At 41.6% G+C, this 13,576-nt stretch overlaps 1 protein-coding gene across 5 annotated transcripts in view; it reads left to right on the top strand.

Moving 5' to 3' along the window:
- Window positions 1–13,576, top strand: part of LOC141108170 (actin-binding protein WASF3-like) — a 176,052-nt gene that overhangs the window by 80,486 nt on the left and 81,990 nt on the right. Inside the window, exon 2 of one of the 5 annotated variants that reach the window (XM_073599490.1) lies at window positions 4,808–4,955. The exons of 3 other annotated variants lie outside the window; for them this stretch is intronic. The gene's annotated coding sequence lies outside the window, so the exon portion shown is untranslated. Of the gene's footprint in view, window positions 1–4,807; window positions 4,993–13,576 lie in introns of all 5 variants that reach the window. One more of the 5 variants, XM_073599491.1, reaches the window with a different exon arrangement.

Genomic DNA, 13,576 nt, shown 5'->3' with positions numbered 1-13,576 from the left:
ACACATCCTGATCTCCAGTGCCCCCGATTTCCTCCTCTATTCAATACACATTGGGATTTGCACCTGTGAACAATATCTCCTGGATTGAATGCATCTCTTACTCACCTAACTCACATCTCCTGCTCATCTTTATCATGGATGACCCGCTCAAGAAGTCAAAATAAAATCAGATGTTTTATCCCCATATTTTTTGTTGCTTAGTAACTCAAGCAGGAGGGTTGGAATGAAAGTCAGGTTACTAGGATTCACAGAAGAGGAAGTCAGCAGCCTCCCTGTTTCTCTTAGGAAAGGTTTCCTTGAAAAGACTTGCACAACAAAGATTTACAAGCAAAATTCCAGTGGGAGACATAAACATCCTAAAATCCTGTTGAAGGCAGGCACTGTGTATATGTTTGTGTGTTTTCTGCATGGAGTCTGTAATATTCGCCTGCAGTTCTTTAAGCCGTTTCTTACTCTTTAATAACATTTACAGCTTTGTCAGTGAAAGCTAAAGCTACTTAACGACTGGCTGTGCTTTTAAAATCAATATTAGCCAGAGTGGCCTAGATAATTCTAACTGTGCAATATCATTGAGAGAATAAATAATTATATGTGTGTGATTGAACAGCCGCACAGTTTGTAGTGAATGGAACACAGTCTTTAGAGATGAGACATTTTGATACTGAAAATTCAATACTGGGTGAAAGATAGGTCGATAAAGCACATGAATGATATTTAAAGAGAAGCTGTAATATTTTGCATGTGCATCTGTGGAAATTGTAAGCATGGTCCATTAACATTTTCAAACTTTTTTTTCATGTTGTTGCACTGTATTACATTTGTACATGGGGATGTCAGATTTGCTTACTACATAGTATGCTAGTATCTTGTAGTATGGTTTACTGTGAACACTGAGGAAAGTCTATGGAAGGCAATAGGATTTCCATGAAGGCTGTTGAACTGCCCCTAATGCCGCGTACACACGACCGGACTTTACGGCATACTTGGTCCGGCGAACCAGAGTCCGTCGGACAATTCGATCGTGTGTGGGCTCCAGCTGACTTTTTTTTTCTCAAAAGTTTGACGGACCTAGAAATGAAACATGTTTCAAATCTGTCCGATGGACTCAAGTCCGGTCGAAAAGTCCACTCGTCTGTATGCTAGTCCAACGGACAAAAACCGACGCTAGGGCAGCTATTGGCTACTGGCTATGAACTTCCTTGTTTTAGTCCGGTCGTACGTCATCACGTACGAATCCGTCGGACTTTGGTTGATCGTGTGTAGGCAAGTCCGTTCATTCGGAAAGTCCGTCGTAAAGTCCGTCGAAAAGTACGCCGGACAAAGTCTGCCGTAAAGTTTGCTTGCGTGTATGCGGCATAAGCAGCACCATTCCAACTTAGTTTATAAATCTTGGCTTATTTGGTAAGGCAGTTGAAAGAGCAGCCATTATGTGCAAAGTGCAGCAGCTCATAACAGCCAGTGAGATTTCAGATGACTAAGGCTAGTCCAGATAATTGCCTTTAGCTTTCTAAGTACATTGTATTTTGCTGTATTGAAATAGATACATTGGCTCTGTTTTAAGTTTCATATGGAAGGTGGTTGGCCATGTATTCTTCAATCTGACTTTTTTGTGGCCTGTCTGTGAAGAAGAGAGAGCAGGGGAGATTAGTACAGTAGAGTCAGCAGATGCTGCCAATACTGCCTTTATTAGCGGGAATAGAATAGAATTTATCATTGTTGGTTTGTGATGCCAGCCTATTCACTTGTCACCCTGGGCAGTGGCTAGTGGCATCAAAGCCTCTTATATAGATCATTGTTACTAACTAGTGCATAGCTAAAACAAGTGATGGTGTGCATTCAGGACACACAGGACTAGGAGCAGGGTGGGGGAACCTGCACAAAACAGCATGGATCTAGAGTAAGAATGACAAAACTGTCAGTAGTAAATGTTTTCTGTTTCTGAACCCTCCATGTGTTCCGTTAAATAAAAACCTGGTGCTATATTTATTATTTTGTATTTTATTGCTATGGTATTTAATAGGGCTGTTTGGCAAAAATAAAATTGTTCCTATGATTGCACTGCTATATTTGCAACATATTATTATTCTCATTTTGGTCAGTCCATGCCTGGGATTTGGCTATGAATTATTTTTTGTCACTGTATTGTGACATATGGAGCTGTAACCTTTTCAGTTGTGTAGCAACAGACATTGTGAATAGAATGCCCATCTTGCGGATCATGCTGATAGAGCGATTAGAGACATGGATATTCCTGCTGGTCCTTGTTGTTGAAACCACATTGGGGTTGCACAGATAGGGTTAATATTTGCATAATAGATTTCCCAAGACTTCAGGGTAAACCATAACAAAACCTGGAGATGCTTGTTCTATGGATATACATTAAAAGATAGGGTTAAAAAGTATGTAAAGTCAAAACCTTTTTCTTCATCGATATAGCAGGGAATACTTAAGGGTCTTTTAACACCCTCAGTTTTCGTACAGTTAACCCATGGTTTCCCATAGACTTTCTGTTAGATTGTACATTTTTGGTGCGTTTTCTGAAAACGCACCAAAAATGCACCATCTAATAAAAAGTCTATGGGAAAATCGGGGGAAACTGCACGAAAACTGCAGGTTCACTTTGCTGAAGTAGCTCTAAAGCTGAAAACCAGGTATGGAAAAAAAAACATTTCTGGAATTCAGCTTTATGACCCCTGACATTTTTTTTTTTTTTTAGCTCTGTGTCTGTTTAGGGAGATGTCCCTTCACTTACTGCCCAAGAGACACAGCAGCAAGTAAGAGGAGATCTCCTAAAAGCTAGGGGATATACCATTTTAGGCAGTTGTCACCAGAACAGGACACAAAGAGACTTGAATCTTCTAAGTGGGGATGTAGAAACTTGACAGAGATTTGAACTGTTCCACATTTTATTAAAACTACAAAAAAAGTTTTGGCTTTGTATGCCACTAGGTACACTTTATGTTATGAGAAGGATATGGGGAAACATCTTTTGGTTGCCCCTCATATATCCATGCCATGACTCTCATAGTGATTAACTTATCGTTAGAATTTGACCTTTCTTATTTGTAATGATCTGAACCCATTATGCCATTATGATATTTTAAATATATATGTACTGTGATTTTATGAGCCAGCTGTCTGATATGCTCAATATCCTTTTTTAGAATTTTCTTGGCTATATCGGTTGCCAGGTCTTTCCTCAACCCTTCCAAATTGGTCAGCCTGGGACTGGCATACAGAATGTGATAACATGTGCATAGCCAGTTTTTGCACACCAACAGTGCTTTAAAAAGTATTCATACCCCTTGAAAGTTTCCACATTTTGTCATGTTACAACCAAAAACGTAAATGTATTTTATTGGGATTTCATGTGATAGACCAACACAAAGTGGCACATAAATGTGAAGGGGAAGGAAAATAATATATGGTTTTCAATAATTTTTACAAATATCTGAAAAGTGTGGCGTGCATTTGTATTTAGCCCCCTTTACTCCGATACCCCTAACTAGAATCTAATGAAGCCAATTGCCTTCAGATGTCACCTAATTAGTAAATAGAGTCTACCTGTATCTAATTTAATCTAGGTATAAATACAGCTGTTATGTGAAACCCTCAGAGGTTTGTTAGAAAACCTTAGTGAACAAACAGCATCATGAAGGCCAAGGAACCCACCAGAGAGGTCAGAGATAAAGTTGTGGAGAAGTTTAAAGCAGGGTTAGGTTATAAAAAAGTATCCCAAACTTTGAACATCTCTCGGAGCACTGTTCAATCCATCGTCCAAAAATGTAAAGAGTATGGCACAACTGCAAATCTACCAAGACATGGCCGTCCACCTAAACTGACAGGCCGTGCAAGGAGAGCATTAATCAGAGAAGCAGCCAAGAGGCCCATGGTAACTCTGGAGGAGTTGCAGAGATCCACAGCTCAGGTGGGAGAATCTGTCCACAGGACAACTATTAGTCGTGAACTCCACAAATTTGTCCCTAATGGAATAGTGGCAAGAAGAAATCCATTGTTGAAAGAAATCCATAAGAAGTCCTGTTTGCAGTTTGCAAAAAGCTCCATCCAATCTGACAAAGCTTGAGCTATTTTGCAAAAATGTCACTCTCTAAATGTGCAAAGCTGATAGAGACATACCCAAAAAGACTTGCAGCTGTAATTGCAGTGAAAGGTGGTTATACAAAGTATTCACTCAGGGGGCTGAATACAAATGCACGCCACACTTTTCACATATTTCTTTGAAAACCATTTAGCATTTTCCTGGCACTTAACAATTATGTGCCACTTTGTGTTGGTTTATCACATAAAATTTCAATAAAATACATTTATGTTTTTGGTTGTAACATGACAAAATGTGGAAAATGTCAAGGGGTATGAATACTTTTTCAAGGCACTGTACAATAGCAAACTTAGAGAGGAGCTAATTAACCTATCAGCATGTACTGTAATGGAAATGTGGAAGAAAAACCACGCAAACACAGGGAGAATATGCAAACTCCATGCAGATAGTGCCTTAGAGAAGATTCAAACTAAGGACCCCAGTGCTACAACGCAGAGGTGCTAAGCAATAAGCCACTGTGCAACTCTTTAAATACATATAGAGAAATTAAAAATTATGGCATCAGAATAGACGGTGAAGAAATGTTTTATGAATGCAGCTTCAGGTGGAAACCAAGGAGGACAGTCTTTCTCTAACTCCAAGAACTGAGTGATCCATATGACTGCTGATGTGATGTTCTCCGTCTGCTCGGAGTAGAGAGCAGAGAGCAATGACTTTCAGTCACCACTCTCCGCTCTGATCCCCCAGGGCTCATTGGAGGGCAAGGCAGAAGAGGAGACAGGAGTGGCTGACTCCCATGCACATGCTGGAAGGTGGAGTCAGCTGTCAAACAGGCAGCTGAGTGGATCCTGACAGTATGGTCGGGATTTCTTCAGACTTGGAGTAGCGACAGAAGGTAAAATACGCTGACTCTGGGTCACAAGAGAGCAAAAGTAAGCACATTCCTGTGAACCACAAAAGAAATATGACCAAAAAATGTCATCAATATGAAGCTATGCAAATGCGTACATATTCAGAAAACACTTTATTTAGTAAGTTCTATTAGATTATACAGACATTTCCTGTATACCTTCATTTATTTTAAAGTATAGGGGTTTGTGTGCCTTATTTCTTCCCATAAATTGTAATTGAACTTTCTGTATGTATAGATATAGCATATTATGTATGAATGGATAGTGCCAATGGTTCATTCTTTAAATGTAGAGACTGTTTTTCTTCAAAATATACCTCTTTGCACAAGAACATCAAGGAATCAATTATCATGATACATTTTACATAGATTAGAAAGTCATTCACACATTGAATATCTACACAAATGATTTTCTCATCTACAGTGCGTTTTCTACCTGTTTATGTGGTTAAAGCACCATCTAGAGGCCATTCAACAAAGTGCTATATATACATCGACCTAGAAAAAGATATATTATGTCTCCTAACAATTCAAACAGAAATACACGTATGGCTTATGTCTGAAAATCATACCCTGGCAAATACATAAAGGGTGTCATTCCATTGAGGCACAGCACTGAAAGTGACAGTGCTTGTGTCATCCGTCATTGACAGCACTGAGGGAGGAATGTTCATACTGGACTCTCCTTACTCAGTGCACTCCCTGAACAGTCTCTGCACCATCAGGCCCCATTCACAATGCAGTGTTTTGTGGCTTGCAGCTCGAAGCTCCAAAACGCAAAAAATCAATTACTCTCTATGAAGTTGGTAAACATCTCAACTCCAAGTCGCCTGAAGCTCGAAAAAGTTCTGGAGCTTCTTTTGTAGCTGGAATCGGGCAAATTTAAACATTTTTGGTGTGTTTTTATTCCCTTGTAATTAATGGAAATGCACCATTCGAGCATTTTTGTGTGCATTAGCGTGTTTGTCACACGTTTTTGCACAATTTTCTACTTAAATGAAACCATTTAACCACTTCAATACAGGGCATTTCCACCCCTTTCCTGCCCAAGCCAATTTTCAGTTTTCAGCGCTGACGCAATTTGAATGACAATTGCGTGGTCATGCAACACTGTACCCAAATGACACTTTTATAATTTTTTCCCCACAAATAGAGCTTTCTTTTAGTGGTATTTGATCATCTCTGTGGTTTTTATTTTCTGCACTATAAACAAAAGAAGAGCAACAAGTTTGGAAAAAAAACACAATATTTTTTACTTTTTGCTATAATAAATATCTAATTTTTTTCTTTAAACTAATTTTTTCCTCAGTTTAGGCCGATATGTATACATATTTTTGGTAAAAAAAATCGCGATAAGCGTATATTAATTGGTTTGCGCAAAAGTTATAGCATCTACAATATAGGGGATAGATTTATGGCACTTTTATTATTATTTTTTTAATAGTAATGGCGGTGATCTGCGATTTTTATAATGACTGCGACATTGTGGCGGACATATCGGACACTTTTGACACTATTCACATTTATACAGCGATCAGTGCTATACAAATGCATTTATTACTGTATAAATGTGGCAGGGAAGGGGTTAATACTAGGGGGCGATCATGGGGTTAATTGTGTTACCTAGGGAGTGATTCTAACTGTAGAGGAGGGGACTCACAAGGGGAGGAAACCGATCAGTGTTCCTCTGTTTTGGAGACACACGATCGGTCTCCTCGCACCTGACAGGACATGGATCTGTGTGTTTATACACACAGATCCACAGTCCTGCTCTGTTAACGGGCAATCGCCGGTGTCGGCGGACATCGCAACCGCCGGGCACATGCATCGGCTCCCAAGTGACGCGGTGGGGGTGCCGCACGTGACGCCGGTGGCGCGTGCGCGCCTCCTAGACGGCCGGGTAGCCCAGGACGTCATATGACGCCCACCCAGGATGGGAGATCCTTCCTGCGGACATCATATGACTATGGCTGGGATGGAAAGTGGTTAAAAAATATATAATATTATTATTAATTATAATAATAATAAAATAATAATAAATCATTTAATAATTATTATTATTATTTATTTCTTTTTTGTTAGGGTTAGGGTGTTTAGTTACAGTGAGGGCAAAAAGTATTTCTTCCTCTGCTGATTTTGTGTGCACTGACAAAGAAATAATCAGTCTATAATTTTAATGGTAGGGTTTTTTTTAACAGTGAGAGACAGAATAACAACACCATATCCAGAAAAACGCATTTCAAAAAAGTTATGAATTGATTTGCATTTTAACCACTTAAGCCCCGGACCATTTGGCTGGACAAAAACCAGAGCGTTTTTTGCGATTTGGCACTGCGTCACTTTAACTGACAATTGCGCGGCCGTGCGGCGTGGCTCTCAAACAAAATTGACATCCTTTTTCCCCACAAATAGAGCTTTCTTTTGATGGTATTTGATCACCTCTACGTTTTTTTTTTTTTGCACTATAAACAAAAAAAGAGCGACAATTGAAAAAAACGCAATATTTTTTACTATAATAAATATCCCCAAATATATATAAAAAAACGGGGGGCGTGGTTTGCCTTGTGAGAAGATGGCTGCTTGATTCCCTAGCTCCCTCTCACCACAGCCTATAACTCGCTGTTAACGGGGTTCCTGGCTATCATCTCTCACTCAATAATGGGAACATCCTCCCGTGGAACATCGCACAGCAGATCCTGGTCACCGAGAGAACTTACGAACGGCACAAACCAAACCATACCGGAGATCTTCCGGTCCCAGCGGACTGCAATGGCGTCTCATCAACCCGCCACGACTTCGCCCTTACCTCCTGCCGACATCATTCTGACCCCCATCGACAACACCCGCTCTTTACAAGAACAATCTCCGCTCTCCCACCGGCAACCGAGCCTCCTAGACCTGCAGACAGTGGCGGCTGATATAAAAGACACACTGTTCTCTGCGATCACAGACCTGCGTCATGAGCTGCAGGCCATCACAGGCCGCATACAGCGTGTGGAGGAAAAATCTGCCCACCAACAAGCCGCAGTAAAGATCATCCACAATAAGGTAAACTTCCACACAATACAACTACGAGATCTTCAACGCCATGTTGAAGATCTCGACAACAGGGGCCGAAGACACAACCTGCGGGTAAGAGGTATACCCGAATCGGTTGAACAAGACAGAATTATCCCGGTGGTGACAGGCCTGTTTAACCACCTTCTAGAACGCCCTGAGTCCACAACCATTACTATGGAGCGCATACATAGAGCGCTTCGCCCAAAAGGGAGAGACACTGACCCCCCAAGGGACATTATCTGCCATGTGAATGATTTTTCTGTCAAAGAAGACATACTGCAAAAAGCCCGCGAAAAAATGACACTGAAATACGATGGCTACCCCATCCACATATATCAAGACCTTTCTGCCATTACACTGCGACACCGCAAGGATTTACGCCCCCTGCTGGAGGTCTTGAGAGCGAAAAGCATCCGTTATCGTTGGAAGTTTCCTTTCGGCCTCTCCGCCTCACACCAAGGCCGCACAGCTCTACTCAGAGTTCAGGAGAAATTGGATGCGTTCTGCCGCACACTGGATATACCATTCACCCCTGTCCCCAACTGGTACTCTGAATTCGACCTACAACATCCCAATGGACTCCCTCAGACAGAAAAACCAATGGACGTGCTCAACGCCAGCTTCCGCAGGAGACGTTCACCTTCAACCGTCAGAACCGACTCCTCTCCAGGTTCCCGTCACCCACCATCCAGCCCCATGACGGCACCCCTGCCTCGCCGAGCCCGCCGAGACCGTTAAGGATACCCACCTCTACCGAACAAGAAACCTTTACCGCAACATCTACCCACGCCATACATCGCTACGAAGATTGGAAGACCCACCTCATCGCACCACATATACCAGAACTCGGACTCCCACACAACTGACATCAACGAAGGAAGAACAGCCAAGAACTGATCACAGACACGGACATTATACCAAGACACTTCTTCACACTTGAATACCGATGGACATCTATCAAGCACTTCCAAAACCAGCTTCAACACTTTCATCTCCTCCGACAGACATATTGCTGATCACCTACCGACCGACATCTACAGAGACGTATGTATCACCTGCACTACCTGCATGAACTTTACCATTATATAGAATGCCTCACTTCACAAACAAGGTTACTATTTAAACATCACCACACACACAAACATCTTACACCCAAGATAGCCCCCTGTGGATGCGGGAGTATACACACTCGCTGACTATCCTGGTTCACAACTTTACTCCCCCACTTCATCTTCTTAAAACCAACCTCAATTACAACACACCGTTTTACATTACACCTACACTAAAGTCACCGCCACATCCTACATAAACAGACAAAGATAAATGCATGATACCCTGTAAAAACACACTTCCCCTAGCCACACGTTGCTCCCCATTCCTACTAACAATCGGGTAGATAACAGATCTCATACCCTACCCACCGAAACACGAAACAAACAACGCCAATCACAATTGGAGTTTATTACATGAAAGCTTTGCCATCCACACATGTTGCTTTCTCCACTACCCCCCCCTAGGAAACACATTAACTATTTCTATAATATATTACACTCCTCCTAATCCAAAGATACACCCTCCCTTGCAGACTAGCAGAAATGGAAGCATGCAGGCGCGCATACTGGTATTCATTACCCATGCCAACACATTTTCTAAGACTACTTGAACTCATGATTACAGATTGTATGTGCATTATAGAACTGACATTCACAATATTACTCCCCTCAATCACCACATACCAGACACACATAGACAATGTCATATACACATAAAACACCCCCGCCAATACTCTCCGCAAACGAACAAAAACCAACACACAGCAAACACGCTAATCTGGTTATATTCAGTTAAGCCGACTATACTTTTAGTTTATAATGCTTTTAATGTATTTTATTGGTTACAAAAATTGTTATAATTGTTATAATTGTTATAACTGATTGAATACGCACATCTTTCTTGTGCACTCTATAGGAAATGCTCAAATGCTGCAGACAAAACGGTCATTCGCTGTCTAGGTCTAGACCAATAGCACTGAATGGTACATGCTACTCTATTTGCAAATACCCTCCTCTCCATCCCACACTCCAATAAGCCTGCTCACAGCTAACCCATGCAGTGTCACATCTTATAACACCAATAACTTACCTAACCACCTACAAACCGCAATCTACTACACTTATCACACCGGTTCTTTACACATAAGCCAACACATTCCTATAATTGCTCAGTACATACGCCACCTACTAAATACCCATTACCACGTATATACCCCCAGTCTCATGACATAAGGCTGCTGATGAGATGGACCAATTTGGTCAAATCTATATATACCTTTTCTTCTATCATTATTTTCTTCTGACTCCATACCTCTCACTTGTCAAACCAACCCCCACTCAGTGGACAAACATACTTTACTTAACCCCTACACACACTTTTATACGATTGAAACCACTGAATTTTTACCGGTGAATACATATTTGTGGCTTGGACCACCGTTTAGGTGACCTGAACGCCACATAGTACCGGCCCCTTTTACCTGCCCCCTCTACAAGCTTCCCTTGCCTTACTACCAGACCTTACCCCACCCCACACTCAACCTCCTGCCACAGCCCACACCATACAGTAAGAATACATAAAAATTACCGTTACCATGTTAACACAAACCATAACAAAAGATAATCCAGTACTCAAAATAGTATCCCTTAATGTTCAGGGACTTAATACACCAGAAAAACGTTCCAAACTCCTCCTTACCATGAGCAGACTGAAAGCAAATATCATATTTTTACAAGAAACACACTTCCGTTCCAACAATATTCCGAAACTATGTAATGCTCAGTTCCCAACAGTATTGCATGCCACAAACCCCCTACACAAAACGAAAGGTGTCTCGATTCTCATTGCAAAAAACTGTCCCTTCCAGATCCAAGACTCGCTTCCAGTCGCAGATGGCAGATATCTTTTCATAAAAGGCTCTCTACATAACAAAACGATAACACTAGCAAACATCTATGCACCTAACAAGCACCAAGTCCCTTTCTTTCGGTCTGTAACAAATGCTCTCACGATATTCAAAGAAGGCGCTCTTGTATTAGGTGGCGACTTTAATGTCCCACTGAACCCCATTCAAGACACATCATCAGGATCCTCTACACTTTCCTATAAGGCCCTCAGAGAAATCAAATCCCTATTTACAAGACTACTACTCCATGACGCATGGCGTACGATACATCCAGACACCAAAGATTACACCTTCTATTCCAAACCACACGCCAAATATTCCAGATTAGACTATATTTTTTTATCACAAAATGAACTGCACCGGATTCAGCAAGCATCCATTGAACCCATGACCATTTCGGATCATCATCCTGTCTCATTATCACTTCAATTCCCCGAAACAACACCAAACTCGAGAATTTGGAGATTAAACCCATCGCTACTCACTGATCCCTCCATCACAATGGCAATAGATTCCACCCTACAAAATTTCTTCAAAGAAAATAACCCAGAAGACACATCCCCGTTAACTAACTGGGAAGCACACAAAAGTGTAATTAGGGGCGCCTTTCTCGCAGCTGCAGCAAAACGAAACAAAGAAAGAAGAAAACAACACTTAGACTTGATAGATAAGATTCACAAACTTGAAAAAGTCCACAAACAATCTCAAGCACACACCATTCTTCATGACCTGATACAAGCTAGAAAGGATCTTCTAGAACTACTAGACAAACAAATACAACGCAAATATATCCTATCCAAGAAAAAATTTTATGAATTTGGCAACAAAGCAAGCAAAATGCTAGCCAGGGCCCTGCAAATATCTAAAGCAGACATGACAATACACCATATCATAGACCCCGCAGGCAATAAACTAAATAAAACCCCAGACATTGACCAACAATTTGTGAAATATTACAGTAAATTATACAACCTAGATAAACCCACCCCCCCCTCTGGCGACCTCACCCGCACTCAATTGATATCAGAATTTTTAAAAAAATACAGCCCATCCCCTATATCGGAATCTGTAGCCCAGGAATTAAACACCCCACTTTCCTGCACTGAAGTCGAACTAGCCTTAAAGCAGATGAAAACGGGCAAAAGCCCAGGCCCAGATGGCCTCACGGCAAGCTATTACAAAACGTATGCAGACCTGCTTATACCGGCCTTCTTAAAAGCATTCAACTCTTTCACACAACCAATTGAACCCCCAAGAGACCTCCTTTCAGCCCACATAACTGTAATTCCCAAACCTGACAAAGACCACTCCCTAGTCTCCAACTACAGACCTATCTCACTCCTCAATGTTGACCTCAAATGGTATGCAAAATCCTTAGCTAACCGAATCTTACCTTTACTCCCCCAACTAGTTGGCCTTGAACAAGTAGGTTTTGTCCCCGGAAGAGAAGCGAGAGATAATACTCTCAAAACGCTCAACATCCACCATTGGCTTACTTCTACCAAAAACAAAGGCTTTATGCTTTCCCTCGACGCGGAGAAGGCTTTCGACAGGGTGGCTTGGGACTACATGCAAGAAACTCTTAAAACTATAGGCCTTCCGCAAATAATGCTGAACTACATATCAGCTTTATACTCCAGTCCCACTGCAAAAGTCAAAATAAACGGCCGCCTGTCGGATGCCTTCTCCGTGTCGAATGGAACACGTCAAGGCTGCCCACTGTCCCCTTTAATCTTTATTCTTTCTCTGGAACCTCTTCTTCGTTGTCTCAATTCCAATCCAGACATCAAAGGAATACAAATTAAAAAACGCACCTATAAACTAGCAGCATTCGCGGATTACATCCTCCTATTCCTCACTGACCCACTTACCACGATCCCAAACCTGCTTACAGACTTCCGAACCTTCCATACCCTCTCCAATCTCCAAATCAATTTCTCAAAATCCAATGCTCTGAACATCACCCTACCACCAGATGTCTGTCAACAATGCCAACTCAACTTCCCGTTCACATGGAAGAAAAATGCACTTCCATACTTAGGCATCCAAGTGCCGACCTCTCTAACTAATTTATACATCATGAACCATGCCCCTCTTCTTAAAAACATACAAGCTGACTTAAAGAAATGGTCCTCCGGTTACTTCTCCTGGTTCGGCAGGGCAGCCATTATCAAAATGAACACGCTACCCAGAATTCTATACCTCCTACAAACTATCCCGATCAAACTACCATCCATATTCTTTACTACATACCGAAAAGCTTGCACGAAGTTTATATTGGGTAAAACGCGACCACGACTGAGCTTCTCAAGACTGACCGCACCTAAACTACTAGGAGGCATAGGTACCCCAGACATACGCAAATATCAACAAGCATGTCACCTGACTAGGATCATTGATTGGAACATACACACCGCACACAAAGATTGGGTTCACTTAGAACAAACATTTTCAACAGTACCCATTCAAAACTTACCGTGGATTGAATCCCGCACATTGCTCCTTGATCACGCCCAACACCCACTCATCAACCCTACACTAACTTCTTTTAGGGACACCTGTCACAAACACAATATCTCATCAGTAA

The sequence above is a fragment of the Aquarana catesbeiana genome, linkage group LG09 (assembly GCF_042186555.1).
Source record: "Aquarana catesbeiana isolate 2022-GZ linkage group LG09, ASM4218655v1, whole genome shotgun sequence".
Lineage (NCBI taxonomy): Eukaryota > Metazoa > Chordata > Amphibia > Anura > Ranidae > Aquarana > Aquarana catesbeiana.
This window is presented reverse-complemented; position numbering and strand designations above follow the sequence as displayed.